Source organism: Psittacula echo, assembly GCF_963264785.1.
Source record: "Psittacula echo genome assembly, chromosome: 2".
NCBI classification, from domain to species: Eukaryota; Metazoa; Chordata; class Aves; order Psittaciformes; family Psittacidae; genus Psittacula; species Psittacula echo.
The window spans coordinates 58,153,193-58,171,438 of NC_137737.1; the positions used below are offsets into that span (position 1 = coordinate 58,153,193).

Genomic DNA, 18,246 nt, shown 5'->3' on the forward strand with positions numbered 1-18,246 from the left:
CCAGGTTTATTAAGCTTGAATAATGCCCACCTACCTAATTACATAGATGCAGCACCGTGCCACACACTCATCAGCCCTCATGGTGAGTGGAGCTGGAGGTGTGCAGAGATGCTTTCTCCTACGGAGATGATCTCTTCTAGTCTGAACTGCACATGGGTTTTACCCTCCCAAGCAAGGAAAACAGTGGGCACCCAGCATTTGAATAACCTTCAGGCAGGAATTGGATTCTTTCTGAAGAGAGACAGGGGCTGTGAGTGAGTGGGAAGAAGAGACAGGTACTGTGTGTTTTGATCCAGCTTCAATCTTTCTCTATGGGTTCACCTGTTTTAAGTCAGATGATAACATTCCCTTTGATGAAGCATTCCCTTCCTCAGACTATATGTCATTAGGGTATTTTTGCTTCTTCTCTTTCACATTATGAAGCTTTTCCAGATCTTGACCAATCTGATTGCAAGAAAACTTGTAATTTCATCTTATACTTCTCAATTTTGCTGCTTTTAATTCACCAAACGCCTGTTTGCTCTTACATCAGTCCTGCCTTTGTATTTGATAACCGGACATGATGTTATTCCTGATTTTGCATCTGTTGCTCTGCTACAGGTTCTTAAAGAGCATCCACACCCCATGGCTATGTGTGTATGCACTCGAGTTGGTGGGAACAACGCACAGCTCCTTATCCAGCATATTAATTTGGAGAGAAGGAAAGGTGATGACCTGTTCTGCCTACACTGTCCTTGGTGACTTTTGTAGGAGTGGAAAGCATTTGCAAAACTGCTGGAGGAACACAATACCTGAAGGGTTTACTGACAGTGCACATTGCTTTCATCCCTGCCTATCTTACAGCAACAAAATCAAAGCTACGCATCCTGCAGTCTCTTGAGACGGGAGCTGCTAAAGATTCCTCTCTTTCTGTTAAATGTAAGCTCCCTTGGTGGCAAAACTGCTGCTGCCCTGTGTGATGAGTGGGGACAGATGATATGTGAAGCGCAGAAAAAAAAAAAGAGAACAAACAAGAACCCTTAGGAAATGTCTTTGAAAATCAGTCACTGAATACATTGGGTGAACTAAGAAATATATCTTGGCTATTTGCTGAAAAGCAAGGGACTTGATTCTCCTCTTTGTTTGGTGTAAATCAGAATAACTGTTATCTAATTCAGTGGAAGTGGCATAAAAGTGAACCCAGCGTAATTAGGGGTGCATCTTGGTCCAGGAGTATTTATTTTTCTTACAAAAAAAGCTTACTTTTTCTAATGAGACACCTTCTTTTTTGTTATTTTGGATGAAACTGGTATTTAAATGAACTGGCAGCCTCAGCCCCTGCTCCAGAAAACCTTAAAATCATAGATAACAGACTTGGACCTCACACCCTTCTGCCCAAAGGCAGGATCCACTCTGCCTAAACTATCCCTGACAGATGTTTGTCTAACCTGTTCTTGAAAACCTCCCAGGTCGGAGCTCCCACCCCTTCCGCAGGCAATCTATCCTCATGCTTCACTACCCTTACTGTTAGACTGCTCTTCCTAAAGTCTAGCCCCAGTTCCCCAGCTGCGATTGAAGTGGACGTGGAGGAGAACTTGACAAATTAACCTGGGCAAACCAAAGGAGGATGTGCAAGAAGAGAGGAAAATGAAGTAAAACTGTGAAGTTGCAGAGCTGGGAATAGAGATCTGGTCCCTCGACTCCATCTGTGTAAGCAAGGGAGTTCTTACTGTAATCCCACAGGATACCTTACCTTTCTCCTGGCCTTTTTTAATACGTTCCCTCTTCTCACTCACTTCCACCTTTCGTTTTAATTTCCCTTGCCTTTCAGCATCTCACATGTACCCTCAGAGGGTGAGGCTGTTGTAACATACACAGTCTTTGACTGATTCATCCCTTTGCTTATACATGACTAACAGTCATACTATATGTCTATAACTATTTTGACTGATGTATATTTAATATGCAAAAATTTAATTAAAGGATTATTCATAAAAAAATATCTGTGCCAATTTAGTATTTTTTAAATACCCTAAGGGAATATTTCAATTAGGTGCTAAATGACAGAAAACATTGTCAGATTCCCTCTCCTCCCCCATCTCTAATCAAAGCAGCAGGTTTTGATATTGTAAAGAAAAAGCCACCAAAACCACAACAATATTTACAGGAATTCTCTCTGCAAGTGCAGAGATCAATCCTGAGAGAAGCTGAGAACTTCCAGCTCTCAGTGGAAACCAGTGGAAGTTACTCTGAGCCAAACTATGTACCCAAAGCCAGCTCCTTACCTAGTGGATCTGTGCTAATGCTCTGATTGGAGAATTTGCTGAATTTTTCTAATCAGCTCAGTCCTGCAACCTTTAATCATGCAAACAGCTCATGCCTTCAGTGCAGTTCCAGACTTTCCAGCAAAAGGCTTGCAGGATGGAGTAAGGCAAGGGAAACTGGGATTTGTGCTGGCACAACAAAGTTCTGATGGTTATGGGCCCGAAAATGCATCTCTCCAAATAGATGCTTCTCTCAGGTTAGCTGGGAGGAGTAAAAACTCTTGGACTTGCACATTACATGGCCCAACAAGTCTCTAGTGGACAACGTCATTCAGGAGTTTAGCAGATATATTAGTATTTCCTGCTTCCAGATAGGCAGGGACTACCAAAATGACGGAGTTAGACGGAAATCATGGCCTAAAAAACCACAACAACCATATGAGTTTGTTTATCCTAAGAGTACCAACTTGGTTTAGGTCTTGGGAAAAGGCTGGGATTAAATCACCCAGTCTTCAGTTAACATCATCCAGACCTGATTCACAACCACCTTCAGAAAGTCCGATCTCCAGCAATTTCAGGTACCTCAGTACAAAAGTCTACCTAGGACAACTCCCTAGAACAAGGCTGGGTGTGTTACATGCAGCACACAGTGGGTGGTAATAACAGTGAGGACACAAAAGTCTTGTGTGACTGAGAACAGGGTGTCACACCAGTCAGTGCTGATGGTGGCCCTTGGCCTACCTAATCCTTCCAGCCTCCCGGCATCCACCACAAGCCATGAAAACTTGTGCTCCCTAACAATCCCAGTGCTTCCTATCAAGCTGAAGACTTTCAGCATGAAACAGCAAAGCCTCAAGAGCAGCAATGATGAAAATGTTCAGTCACCCACATCCCAAGTTGACACCTTCACCCCAAAACTAAAGCTGTTCCATGGATGACATCTACTCACAGGTTTTTGAGACCTTTCCAAGGCTTTTCAAGACTTGTGAGAGCCTTGAAAGGCCTTACTGCCATGCCAGTGCAAATGAGCTGCAGAAATCCCAGGATTTTCCTCAAACTAGAGTGCCTATATCCTAACTACAGCATGGAAGTCACAGCTGCCATGCCAAAACTGAGTACAATAGAAATGCTGTGCATCACATGTAAGGAGTCACCCCCAAAACTCTCTAGCAGAAGGCTGTGTACGAGTTATGAGATTCATTCTTCAGGAAGATCTTCAAGCCCATTTAACCCAAGCCTTCATTTCAGGCATTTTTATGAGGTCATTGCAAAGGCTCAGCCATTTATGTCTTCAGAGGGAGATAGTAGGGTACCTGAAATATGTTAGCGCATGATTTACCTCCACGGAGCAATAGCCTTGCACTGCACACATAGAAGCTGTTAAATATGCTAATATGTGAACACAGGCCTCATCTTGAAATCTTAAGAGGGGATTAGAGCAGATGAGTCCTCATTTTGTTTTCCAGCACAGCGGCAGAGATAAATCTGGCTACTGTTTGCAGGGTGTTAAAGGGGGATTTCCTGGTGGGTGGGTCTCCTCAGTGGGGTATTATTGTATTGACAGTGGGGTGGGAAGGAATGGATTAAGCAACTGGCAATGAGATATGGAGCCTTTGCATGTGTTGACAATGGATATAAGCTGGGGAGGGTGTAAAACTGTCAGTGGGCTACAGGAAATCAGGTTTGGTTCCTGGCTTATTCCTGGAGACCGCACTATTGCTCTTGAGCTGAGCACTACTCTTCAGAAATTCATCTGTGGCTCCCATGCTGGGTAAGTCACTGGTGACCAATGGTAGGGTTCAGGTGTTGTGGATACTGCTGGACCTCCTGCTGTGGAAGGCAGTCAGCCGCCTGGAGCTGTTGAAGTTGGGTCATCCATACACTGCCCAATCCTACTCCCACAGTGGAGCAATGCCAGTACTGGGAAGAAGTGTTATCTGCTGCCCATATATCACTCCCAGGTCCCACCATCCTCTGGGCTTTCTTGAATATGTGCAATTTTTCTGCTATGTTTCTTGGCTATGGTGAAGATTTTGGCATGCTTTTGCTCTAATCTTTGTGTTTGGTCTTCTATTCTGAATAAGCATAGGCACTGTGGCATCACCATCAACTTTGGTGCTAATTTCAGGGAGTGCTGGAAGCCTACAGGCAGTTCAGGAACTACCTGAGAGCACAGCTGAGCAAATCAAAGCTAAGAATGGGTTTTCACTTCACCCTGGAGATGTCGTCTCATTTAGAAGACAGATTTTGGTGAGGAACTGAACGAATTCTTCAAATTTCAGGGTCTGTGTTTACCCTTATTTTAATGCTAAATGCAACAGTCTCTGAAGCTCAAAGTCCTATTGAGTAAATACATTTGAGTTAAGAAGCAAAATGCCCATGGTCTGCAGATTCCCACAGTCTCACAGAGCTTCTTAGAGATCCAGCACAAAAATGGAGAGCTCCCAGCTGATAAGCCCCACACAAAGACAAGTACTTCACCTAGGCTAGTTAATCTCAGTTGGCCAAGTTGAGATAAAATAGGTTTTAAGGCAGGGCAGTTTGTTCAGGTGAGTAGCTTAGGTTCAAGGTAGGTTTGGATATTAACTTCGGTGAGTTGCTGAGTGGCTCCCTGGCAGCTCCTGAATCACATGTGGCTTTCCAGTGTTTTGCATATGGTTCTTTGGCTTGTGGTTGGTTAGCAGTAGGGCTATGCTGTGTGGGGACTATAATCCCAATATCACTGGTTTGAATTACTCTGGGATGTGGCTTGCTTGCCTAGGCCAGCTCCGAGGAGCCACCATCATCATCTGAGGTAGTTCTGGTACACCGCTACCCCAGACTTTCTGCTGCACGTCACATGTGGCTTATTAAGTGAAGGATGTCCACCACACTGATGTTCATCCCAAACTGTCTGATCCCAATCAGTATCCATCTTAGATCTTCAGTTCTTTTAAGTCAGGCTAAGTGCTTGGTTGCACAGCCTAAAATGAGAACCCCACTCTTCTTTTGGCAGGGTTGATGGAACCAAAGAAAAGTCTAAAACATCAGGAGGCACAAACCTCACAAAAGAAGGTGCAGCCTTGTATTACCAAACTAGCAGTTAGCCTCAAGCCTCTGAAATATCAGAGCCAGCCCTAGCAAGAAAAGCCCAATATACTTCCCGCTTTTGGTCAACCACATTAGTGGTCAACCCCATAAAATAGGCAAATACGTGTAGTTAATAGTTCAGAGTGCTTGACGCAGTGACCTCACTGAGTTGCAACACTGGTGATTACAGCCTCTTTTCCAGTAAAACTGTAATGCTGATACATTTTTTTTTTTAATTGCACCTATCCTACTCTGAGACTTTGAATAACTATTATTTTGTAGCCAGCACTGCTGTATGAGGCTTGTGCCAGAATTGTAATCGTGATTATGGCTGTTAGAGAGGAGTATCATCCATTTCTAAACTATCTATATGACAAGTTAAGTTAAACATGGAGATATATTTAGAATCCTTAAAAAAACCCCTAAATCAACAAACAAACCCACAAAACAAACATCTTTTTTCATTTTTCCTTGTCTGTTCTTTTTGAAAAAACACTGGCTTTAAGTCAGATTGATTTAAATATTTCAAGGAAGTCACAGTAGCCTTAACGTGAATAAGGCTATGAATATGAATAATACTAAGGGGACAGGAATATTCTGGAGGTTAGTGGTTGGCTTTGGTTGAAGTGAAGAGGTTTTAGAGAGAGTTTTTAACTCTTATGTTTGATTATTCTTACATATTGATTATTGATTGTTTGATATAGTTACTGAAGGCTTGGGACAAACAATGGAGACATTGAACTGAAAACTGAGATGGTGCTTTTTTTTCTGCTGGCTGAGAAGTTCAAAAGCTTCAGCATCCATCTGGCCTCTTGAGAACCAATACAAGAAGGCAAGACTCCATTGTTTTTCTCAGTGGAAGTATAGAATATTTTATGGTAAAACATCTACATCCTCTTCAAGTCTTTCCTGGTCCACAGGGATCAATGACATCATATAGGGATGTGTTTGGACCAGAGTTATAATTTATAACGCCATAAACAGAATTTTACAAAATCTATCATTTGCCAGGGTTTTGCCTTCAGAATCATGAAGTCATGTCTTGTGTTTGGGTGCAAGTGATACGCACATTAACTTTTGATTGAGAAGACACTGTGCTCAGGGGAGCTAAATACAGAGAATATCCTTCATTTCAGATGCTGGGCACAAATGATAATTCAATTACAAATCTCACCAGAGTACTGCTGAGCTGGTCACAGACTGAACATCTAACACAGACTGGTTGTGCCCCACAAAGTTCCCATCTACCCCTCTCAAGACACATGTATGTCTTCTAATTTATCTGTCAAGGGATATATCTGAAATTCAGATAGGAAAGCAGACTGAAAATGTTTTATGAACAGAAAATCCAATAGCACTAAAACACTTTTCCACATTTTGTTTCTTCTCTGAGAAGAAGCTGTGCAATTTCCTGTTGGAGCATCTTCATGATGTGTTTATAATGGGGGAGAATAAGTCACAGATTTGGGGCCTATGTTACAACTCTCATTTTATAGAGCTTTAGGGCTGCTTTATGAATTTAGAGGGGTCCGTAGGAGACCACTGCTAATACTCCACTCTCAGTTAATCTGGATTTAGGTAGCCTGTCAGAATGAAGGAGTTTGGAGATAATGTCATGCCTAAGGCCAGTAATGAGGGCCAAAAAAATCGAATTACCATATTATGGGAAGTTCCTTTTTGTTTTCTTTTTAGGAGTTGAAAATCAGATGGAAAACATGAGAGTCTGAATTTTTCCATGTGATAAAAGGCTGAGAAAAAAAAGATACTTTTGACTGTTGAAGTATGTTATCTTACTAATATCAGAATGTTTTGTTTGACAAGATAAAACGATTCAGCTTCAATAATAGAAAATATTCTTCAATAATATAAATATTCTATAAAATATTAAAGGTACAGCAGTGTGCTTTTTTGATATTTTAATGATTTTCTATCTTAGAATAAGACCATATTCAAAATAAAAAGAAGTAAAATGGCTTCAATTACTCAAATTAAACTATAAGAAATTTGCAAAACAAAACAAGAAATCCATGGCTGTGTATTTTTGCCTTGAAATTTTGCCTGCAAAACATCTAAGTTTTGATACAGCTGCCTTTTCTGGTGGAAAACTGGCCTAGAAAATAAATAAATACGTTTTTGACAAGGTATAATATCTCCTAGGCTGGATCTTGTGTGCCTAGCCTAAGGGGTCTCTAACTTTTTTATGGCTCCGGGTGAACAGAAATATCTCTTTATGCCCTCCCCACCCATTCACACTCCCACAACATCCCTGTGGCAACAGCTTCCCTGGGAAAGTAGCATGATTAGGAAAGGATAAACCATAATTATTAGCTATCATTTAATGTGATTTAGCACCTGGAAATAATGGAGAGGAAATTGTGCCAGATGCTTAGTCAACAAACTGCAGCCTACCAGGAAGTGTTCCATGAAGCATTAGTGCCCTGTCGATCAAACTTGAGAGCAACAGTCATAAGTAGGCCAATAAAACTACCTAAATTATGTTGCAAAAGCTGCAGGGCCCTACATATGACCTACTTTGGTATCACTCTCTTTGAAATATCCAGCTGTTTCTGTGGTGAACTCCGTGGGAAATGGAGATGGAGAAGAAGGAGGACCTACTTCACTGTCTGCGTGACAGCCAAAAGCAGAGTCAGAACCAAAACTTCTCTTTTAAGCCTTGGTCCCCATCACTGGTCCAGGATGAGAAACCAGACAAATAACATGTATGCTTTGTAAACTGTTTCCCTCCATTGGAAAGGTGAGATGAGTCAAGATGAAATAAAAAGTGAAAGCCACTCTTTATTCCTTCACCCACAAGCTCTACCCACCCTTGAGTTCCACCTCCAGCAATGTGGATGGCTGTGTGCTTCCCAGGATCTGGTGGGCTCTTTGCCTTTCTGTCTGTGCTTTGCCATTAGATTTTAGGGTCACCTACAGCCAAAGCTCCCTGAGCCTCCCTGAGGCTCACCATTCTTCTACTTCCTAAAAAAGCCCATCCAAACCAAACGAAAACAACAACAGTTTCCTTCAGTGCATATCCATGCTGTGACATATCTATAGCCCTCTTTTATGGGCCCATTTTACAGTGATCTGCTGTACTCTTCAGCAGCATCTCAGTGCCCCATGGAAGCATGTTGAAGGTGAGCAGGAGACAGCTCACCATGCACTCTCCTGCTTAATGTCTTGGGGTCTACTTTGCACAGTCCTCAGATGCTTCAGCTTCACATATCTCATGCTGTTTTTCCATAACTTGCCCCTTCTGTGCAGCACCTTTACCTACCCTGGAGTGGTGGAAATCCCTACCCACTTCAGCTGGGTGCTGCTTGACATGAAGCTCTCTGATTCTGCGACTTTGCATCTCCCGAGACTTCTCAGTTCCCAAAAGGCTACTTTCCTCCTATTCTGGCTTTACCTTCCCTGCTCAGTCTTAAGTCAGCTGTGTCCTCATCATTTCTATGAGCACATCATTCACATGCACAACAGAGAGACTCACACAGTCATAACAAGCCTTTTGAACCATTCCCTCTCCTGCAGGCTGATCCCTGCCTGTTTGTTAATCCTATGGCTCTTCCTGGACGACAAGTCCTTCCTTTGAAGGAGGTCCTCCCTTAAAGATGGGGATGAGGAAGCAAAGAATGGGTGAAGGTGGCCCATCAAGGCCCACACTTTGTCCTGCAGCAGACCTTAGCAGACAGCACGATAACTTGTCTCCTGTCAAAAAGTGCCTTGACTGTCTGCTCTGCCTGCTTGGCAGGAGACAGCCCTGATCCCCTGCTGTGTAAGCCCATAGTGCAGAAAGAAGCATGCAGGGCATCTTTATATGCTCTGTTTTTATTCTTGCTGCCCTGTTATATCTGCTCAGGGAGGAAATTCTCTGCTTGTTATACAGGAATCCAACCAGATGACCCCACAGCCCCTTCTGGCCTTTAAATTCCCACATCTATTCAGCACTGTCAGCTCATAACACATCTCACAGGAAAGCAAAGCCACATTCACAGGCTTGGATCCCTCTTTGTCAGAAGACTTTGCTTGTTTTGGCTGTTTGGTACATAGGAGCGTGGGCAGACACATGTCCGTCTCCTCAACTAGCAAACCCCACCTTTGTGGACCTGAGGACAGGGCTCCTTGGCTTGGGACCAACCCACCCCATAGTGGTGCTTAGTGGTGAAACCCACCGTGCCCCCTTTCCTCCCCCAGCGCCTGCATGAAGGCAACCAAGCCTCTGCCGTCTCCGTTTCCCTCCCTGGCTCCCGTCCATGCGTGTGTGTGTGTTTGTGCGCCAAAGGCCCATTTAGGGCCGGGATTCTCTCGGGACAAAGGGATGCTAATCAGCTCCCTCTACTGTTCCCTTTTGTCTAGGACTAGCTCCCACGCTTGGACTTGGCACTCTGGGATGCGGCAGAGGGAGCTCCTTGTTGCAACCAACCTGGGCCCAGTTGGGGAATGCAGTGTACCCAGCAGGGAAGGGGGAGAATGGGGAGGGGGAAGGAAATAAATCTATAACTCCGCACAACCCGCTCCCGGCCAGCCCATCACATTGTGCACTCTGCCTGAGGCAGAACTTTCCCGTGCCTCCCACCGCCAGGAGAGACGCCACCGGTTTTGTAGCCACAGGCTGTCTTGTTCCTTCTCCCCTCCCTGATCCCTCATCTAATGTTTTAGTCGCCAGAAAAAATCTCCATGTCAGGGTTGACAGATGAGGGTTCGTACAGTGGGAGGTAGAGGGAGCACAGAAAGCAAACAGGATCAGCTCCTGGCATTGCTACCATTTCCTTTTCACCATCACTGCTCGCCCAGGTTTGCAGCCCGAGCCTGGGTGTTGGCTGTTTACAGCTGTTTACACGGGCTGTCTCATCTCCAGAGAACTGTACAGATGCACAAGAGCCAGATCTTTATCCTGGGATCACTTTGCAGGCAGAAAGGTGGTGAGGTCAGGGCCTCTGAATAAGAAACCCAGAAAATGCTTGAGCCCACCAAACCCAGGCCATGTGCAGCCTCCAGCTACAATGGGGATGAAGGGGAAAATGTGATGTTAATTGTAGTCTTCTGGGTGCTATTCTAATGTAGCAGAGGGCTGCCTAGTTCTTCCCTTTGAACACCTCTAAAGCCACAAGAGGATGAAGTGACCCCTTCTGATGATGACCTGGCCCTACCAGCAGCTCCAACAGCAAGAGGTGCTCCTGCACCACCTCATTGGTATCCTACTCCCAAAGGCTGAGGGGCAAACATGTTGGCAAGTTTCCTCAGCATCTCTGTTTGCTGCTGCTGCAATTTACACCTCCTGCCAAGGCTCAGGGGAAGCTGCTAATCTCCCAGTCCTGATGTGAGCGACAAATCAGAGATGTGGCTACAGTTCATCTACACATCCTCGAACTGCATTCGCCCCCACTCCTCCAATGCTGCTGCCTGTAGAGTTAGCTACATAAAAGCCAGTTCAGAAATGCTGCAACTATCAATATGTTCTGTAGATGTGGCCCGGAACGTAGACTTATGCAGTGCAGTGATAGGCACTTCCAACTGTCGTATCCCCTGCAGTAATCCCCAGCTCCAAACTTGGTTTATACTGACACAAAACACAACTGAGGTTTCTGTCTTGAGCAAGGACCTGCTAGTCTCTTTCTCAGCAGCACTGGCAAATCTCTGGCATACAGTATTTATGCATCTTGATGGCTGAGTGGAGCTTGCATAGTCACATTTTCAATCCTGATCCTTCCAGTTTCCTTCCCCATAGTTACAGGGTAGAGTTTGTAGATCTCCGTTGTTGATACCAGGGCAGCTGCCCAAATTGCCATTAGCGGAGAGGTAGACGGGGTGTGGTTGGAAATCAGATCCTCTTGGGAAGAGTTTCATGAGAGAGCAGAGAGTACCTCCTACATGTAACTAACCTCCTGGATGGATTGGTATCTTGTGGCTTTCTGCTCATGCCTTACTTTATTGCAGAAGTGGAGAAGTCTGATCTAGAGCAGGGAAAGAGGGGGAAGCATTTGGCACAGAGACAACTGAGATGCCAGAATGCCATCAGGAAAATATGATGAGGTCTGCTAAACTTATTAATTTTAAACCATGCAAAACAGTACAAGATGGTATTATGCCTGAAACAGCAAAGAGCTGCCTGTATTCAGTGGTCCAGGAGATCCTTTCCAGAGCCATGTTCTTGCATTAGTAAAATGGCCTCTCTAACAGAGGCTAGGTGTAAGGATTGCTTTCTAACAGGAGAAAGATGGGAAGTGGGAGCTATTTGCCCTCAAAATGGGCCTCTAAGAAGTATACATGGAAGTCTGAGCCTGTAGCCCTAGGCTCCCTCTATAGTCAATGGAGAGAAATAAACATCTTGGTATGATTCATGTTATCCTGAGATAGGTGTCTAAGATAGGTCAGATGAATTGCTCTCTGGAGATGCCGATTGTTCTCCACTGACTGCAAAGGGAGCCTGGGGTGACTAGCTCAGACTTTAACATCTAACTTTGTAGATGAGATCAGGCCTATCAGAGAGCCTGTGGAGCAATACTGTTACGACAGAGCAAGAAAAAATATAGTGGAGACTTGCATCTCCAAGGTATTATAAATGAATATAAGGGTCTTGTTCTATTCTTGATAAACCTGGAGAAAAACTCACATGGATTTCGCTAGGCACAAGATGAGCTTTCTTATCCACAGTAGTAACAGCGAAAAGGGAGTCAACCCATGAACACAGTTACATTTGGGCTTTCTTGAGAGAGGTAAGATATGGAACTTATCCGCAAAAAGTCTAGAATCCAAAATAAGACTAGTTGCAAATATAACAGTGCCCAGCATCCCAGATGAAACTGGATGTGACCTGAATCCCACATCTGTCATGAGCCAGACAAATGCCTCCTCTGCCCTTCATGTAGTCCCTGGGAGCAGGAGTCTTCTCATCAAGAGCCGGTCTCCCTGGATTCCCTCAGTGATTGATGGGGAGATGTAGAAACTTCAGGGTGTGAATAATGTAATCCTAACTGTCTAGAACGCATCAGATGAATCATGCCCCAGAGGACCCCAGCATCAAATGGAACTCCCTTGAACTGCCTTGATGTCTGATATAAAGGACCCAAATTTTGCTGCTTTTCTGCAGGCCTCAATTTTTAATTTTTAAAAACTGTAAGTAGCAAAGAAAAAGCTCAGTTCTGGAAGAGCTATTCTGAATCTAGCAAAGGAAAATATAGTGGCTGGTCGTCAACACCAGAGTAGTGTTGCATTAGATATGAAGAGGCTTGTAAAAGGGAAGGTAGGTGTATTGTCTATCTCTTGGTGGTATGTCAAGGCAAGATGTCCTTTGGGAAGAGATATCATAGTCAAATCCAGATTTTGGTTTCATTCCAGAAGTTCTGAGGGGAAATTCTCCAGGCTGCATCATGCAAGAAGTCTGCTTGGATAATCTGACAATCCTGGCAGGTTGTAAACATTCAGTGTATGCTCTACTGTGGGAAGGAAACAGGCATTTGAAACTCAGAGATCTCATATCTCTACCAGTATAGCACTATCATTGCTGCCTTTTTCCATTGTTGAGTGACCTTCAAGAAGATTATTATCATTTTCTGAAGGTCTACTCTGCCATGTCTGTAAGACAGTGTCATCTGTGGGAACATCATGAGTGAAGACAATAGCAATTCCTTACATTTCATTGTCTTCCTGGAGAAGATGACAGGGAGATACCAACTGGAAGACTAGACATCTACCAAATTGAATAATGAAGAAATCAAGTGGTCTTGAATACTCTGTATTTCTTCCACGCTCATCCTGTTAACTTCACAAACAGAAGCTGTATCAAAAATGACATCTCTTTGCTGGACAGGAACAGGGTTAATCCAGGGGAGCGTGACAGTACACTGCTTTTGTGGCTCTCATCATTTGCCTTCTAACAGGGTCGACAGCCAGTAATTATTTCTGGAATGAATTTATGCCTCCAAGCCTCTGCATCACCCATTAGGCTCTCATTTGTCCAGTGGGGAATTTGATATATGTCCTCAGAGGGCACATCCGATGAGTGCAGACACTTGACAAAGCCACAGGATGCGCGCTCACCCGCCCTGGCTGGTTCAAACCCCTCACATGCCAGCAAGCACCCCAATGTACAAAAAGGGACGGTGTGGCTTCCCAAGGTTGCACGAGTGTTAAACTCTAATAAACAAGCCGCGTCAGAGAAAGCTGAAAGAATCTGAGCTCTCCCCAACAAAGCATTTAATCCAGTTTGGTGTAACCTTTGACATTATTAGGGATCGCAGTGACCCTAATCCAATCAGATTGATTAACTAAAGCGGAGACCCCATAAGCTGACCCCCCTCTGGCCTCTGCTATTTAGTCCTGACCAAACAGTGGGAGAGTCGTGCCGTATTTACACCACAATGGGTCTGTGCTGAGAACCTGTTTCATTACAGAGCAACTTAAACTCCCATTACTCCATCAATGTATCATTCTTCAATAGTTCATTAAAAGCTGCTCCTCCACAATAACTATTAACCATTTCTCAGTCCAGCTGGCAGGTTTAAAGCCCCAGCCAGTCTTTAGCAGAAGGAGGTGGGAGTGAGTGAAAGAAATAGATAGACAAGGGCTCTCTTTTTAAATTTAAACGAACTGGGGGCTTAAATAGTTTGAGGTAATTTACTTTTATTGAATGGGGGGAGGAGAGGGAGGAAACTTTTATTTTGACTTAATTATGTGCTGAGGTCCTTTAAAGAGACAGGGCCATGATCAGCTTTTATTGTATTAATTTTCTTGAGACTGGTTCGTATTTCTGCCCAGAGGAGTTTCAAAGAGAACTCATACAGCGTTGAGAGATTATAAGATGCACCACAACTTAAACGTGAACAGCGTCTTCATCCACTATAGCTAAAAACAGGGCAAAAGACACAATTCCCAATATATTGCACTAAAGTTTGAGATGGCAAACACCTGTTGGGTTGCACCATTGATTTTTCTGTTGTCAGTGGTGACATATCTCTCTTGCTATATCCTCCAGGGTTTTGTTTTCTGTATTTTTAAAGGCAACTCAAAAATATCCCTTGTCCTTGGGAAACTGAAAGATATGGCAACTGCCTTAAAAACTGCCAAACATCTCAGGTAAGAGGGTAGGCATGGGCTGTGGCTAAGGTGAACATTTAATGTCCTGTGTCTATGGCACTGCTTCACACCACTATGATCCACTGCTTCACACAATACAGGTGAAGAAACAAATGAGAACATTTCTTTTTGCTCTAGAAATCATAGAATCATAGAAGAGTTAAGGTCTCCATGCACCCTTCTCTTCTTCAGGCTGAGCAGCCCCAACTTTCTCAGCCTGTCTTCATACAGGAGGTGCTCCAGTCCCCTGATCATCCTCATGGCCCTCCTCTGGACTTGTTCCAACAGTTCCATGTCCTTTTTATGTTAAATGACTCTGAAAAGTTCAAGTGAGGGGTCCTTTCAGCTGTCCAGTAGTTGAGATTTGAACTTCTGGGAAACTAGAAATTATATGAACTGTAGCCTCTTCTCTGGAGGAAAGAAGGCTGTGCGCAGATCTCATGGCAGCCTTCCAGTATATGAAGGGGGCCTATAGCGATGCTGGGGAGGGACTCCTCCTTTAGGGACTGTAGTGACAGGACAAGGGGTATCTGGTTAAAACTTAAACAGGGGAAGTTTAGATTGGATATAAGGAAGAAATTCTTTACTGTTAGGGTGGTGAGGCACTGGAATGGGTTGCCCAGGGAAGTTGTGAATGCTCCATCCCTGGCGGTGTTCAAGGCCAGGTTGGACAGAGCTTTGGGTGACATGGTCTAGTGTGAGGTGTCCCTGCCCATGGCAGGGGGGTTGGAACTAGATGATCTTAAGGTCATTTCCAACCCTAACTGTGGTTCTGTGGATTCTGTGATTCTATATATGACTGATAACCAGATAGGTAGGTTTAGGTAGAGGGAAAGAGAGCAGGCTCACTTCTTTTCTATATAGGCATTCTTCTTTGCTTTCCCAATAGTCTAAGGTAGTGAGACACCTACTTCCCCGTGCTTTGCAAGAAAGACTGAACAGTTTCACCTATCTGAATGTTTCTCTATGGAGCTGCACAGCTGCTCATATGTTCCCTGAGACCACAAAGGAGGAGAAAACCCCTTTTCCAACAGCCCTGTAGCAATTTCTCCTCCTGCTAATAACTGAATCATTCTCCATCATAGTAAAGAAAGTGACTCTGTTCCCTTTGAATGGGGAATGTTTATTGCTCAGCCAAGGACCTGCAAAACAGAGTAATCAAATAGCTGGATGGATGGGGGATTTCTCTTCTTCCTATGTCCTCAGTGATATATATGAAGAACTAGAGGGACATAGGGCCAAGCCTGTCAAGTATTGCCTCCAAGTAGCAGCAGATCCGGATCACCATTCCCTTGTCATCGAGCTCATGAATACCATTACTGTTAATATGATTAATTAGGCCTGGCTATGGAAATGCAAAAAAAATACATATATAAAAAGACTTGTAGCAAAACTATGTGGGATTTCTCTGCATAAACAGGCTGATGGGAAAAAAAAGTCCGATTTTAAAACAAGATATCAGAACATGGCTCTTAACAGGACCAGAGTCTGGTGACAGTTTGGCACTGCTGAATCACAGCTCAAGCCTAGCCCTGAATTAGCAATGAGATACCAAGGCAGCAAGGGCAGCCCAGACAGTAAGGCAGTCTCAGTGAGATTTAGGCCTAGAAAGTATTTCCTGAAGGCATTAAAATCAGTCCTTTTCAATGAAAGAATTGCAGATAGTTGTGTAAAGCACAGGGGAGTTGCTTTAGTGACTGCACTGGTTTGTGCTGAGGGAGGACAGGTCCCTGCTGACTCAGATGAGAAGCTGCAGTTAAGTCACTTGGGTGAGTTAAAATCCAAGCGGCAAAATAGAGTTTTGCTTTCTTGCTTCCTTTCCTTCCTTTTCTCCTTCTCTTGTTCTGGGTAGGAGCTCAAATATGCTCCTACCCTGGGGGATCTGCTGCACAAGAATGTGACTGAACTGTTTTTTTTTCACCCCCCTCCTGCTGTAGATGAAGCAAAACTGAAGGGTGGTTTGATTCTCCCTCAAGGAACAACATTCTTCAGTTATGAAATAGTCCCAGCCTTCTTTCCCTCCCTGAGCCTGGCTACTGAAAACTGCAGTCTCAAGCATGGACAGACCCTTCATGTCGACACCATTATGAGATAAGAGCATTGGGCAGCCTGCTGGACTGGAGTTTGTTCAGTGGGCAAGGAGGTGAGGATTGCTTTCCTCATGCACAGAAGATGTCAGGTGTGTAAACCAAGACCATCTGGGAGCATGAGGTGCTCCTTGTGTCATTGAGGACATCCAGCCTTGTGACAAGGCAAAGACATTAGGTTATCTGTTACACTTACTGCCTGTGCCCAGTCAATGACCTTGTGCAAGTCATGCTGGGCTTATGTGTATGGGAAAAATATCAGTTTGTCTCTTCTGGCTAATTCAACTGCTTTAGTCACCCAGGAGTGATGCACCCAGAATGGGTGTTTTAATTGTATGCAAAACATTGTGGTATGATACTTTGAGATGGGCATAAATGCACCACACTAGAAGATCTTACAGGCATAATTATTTTGGGATGACCTCTCACCACTAAACCTGAATAGTGACATGAGCATTAATATAGTGCCTCAGCTCCACAGCTCTAACGGGGCTGAAAATGAGCTGAAACCACCCCTTCTTCTGCTGGGTGCATCTGAAACACCTCATATTGTTGGTGGAAGCCCTGCCATGATACAAGGTTTTTGCTCTCTCTTGGTTGCCCTATTTTTCAAAATTCACTCAAGACGAAGTGCCCAAATCTCTTCTGAGTAATGCAGCAGTGGAACAACAAAGAAAACCCTTATCTCCAGATGGCAAGTACTGGAAGAACGTGCCCTAAGGTGGGTGAGATCACCTACAAACACCAACTCAGGAGATTCCCTGAAGCTATCCCAGATCATGGAATCATACCATAGAATCATAGAACGGTTTGGGTTGGAAGTGACCTTGAAGATTATCTAGGAGGAACCTTCAGATAGAGAGACAGAAAGAGAAAGAAAGAGAGAAAGAAAGAAAGAAAGAAAGAGAGAAAGAAAGAGAGAAAGAAAGAAAGAGAGAGAGAAAGAGAGAGAGAAAGAGAGAAAGGCAGGCAGGCAAGCAGGCAGGCTGGACTTCAAAACGCATACTACAAGGGCAAAGAAAAATAAAACAGTTCTTATAGGCTAAAATAGGTTCTTGCCAACTTATAGAGAGAAAGACAAGATACTCAGACTTAGCCAGGGTGCTAAGTCAGAATTAGTTGTCTGAATAAGCACTCTGTCTTAATTTGCCATGTTCATAACTAATGAAAGAAGAACTATTAATTGATGATGATTTCCTCAGGCCTTTGATCTTCACTGTATCCCACTATGGTATCAAAACTGATGTTATCTGAAAAGTCCAGCTCCTAGGAACCATCCCCAACAGCGGATCGTTTCCCCTCCATAATCATCAAGAGAGCTGAAAATGCAGCATGAAACGCCATGGGGTCAGAAAAGGAGCCAGACATCCAGCTTGACCACTGAAAACACAATAAACCTTTGTGTTGCTTCCAAGGGGCATAAGATCATAGGATAATTCATGTTGAAAGGGACCTGGGAGGTCTCTAGTCCAACCTCCTGCTCCAAGCAGGGTCAGAGATGATGCCACTCTCTGTGCAGTGCCAAATGGGGCACTTCTAAGTTCTCTGGGTTACCTATACAGTCCCAGTAGGGATTGAGGTAGAAATAGTGGTTACCTGTGACTGGATGTTTGCTGTACAATGGATTTGGTGGGTAACACCCTTGTTGCATTTGGGAAGCACACATGTACTTTCTGTCCCTGTTAGAAAGTTAGAAAGTCCTGTCTCCTGCAGCCTATTTTACATGACACTATGAGAAGAAATTGTGTTCACAGTAGGTTTCTCAAGATCTC

General features: G+C 44.0%; 1 protein-coding gene across 1 annotated transcript in view; it reads right to left on the reverse strand.

Moving 5' to 3' along the window:
• WNT3A (Wnt family member 3A) overlaps positions 1–18,246 on the reverse strand; it is a gene marked incomplete at both ends in the record, with an annotated part of 88,356 nt that overhangs the window by 18,546 nt on the left and 51,564 nt on the right. The gene's annotated exons all lie outside the window — the stretch shown is intronic.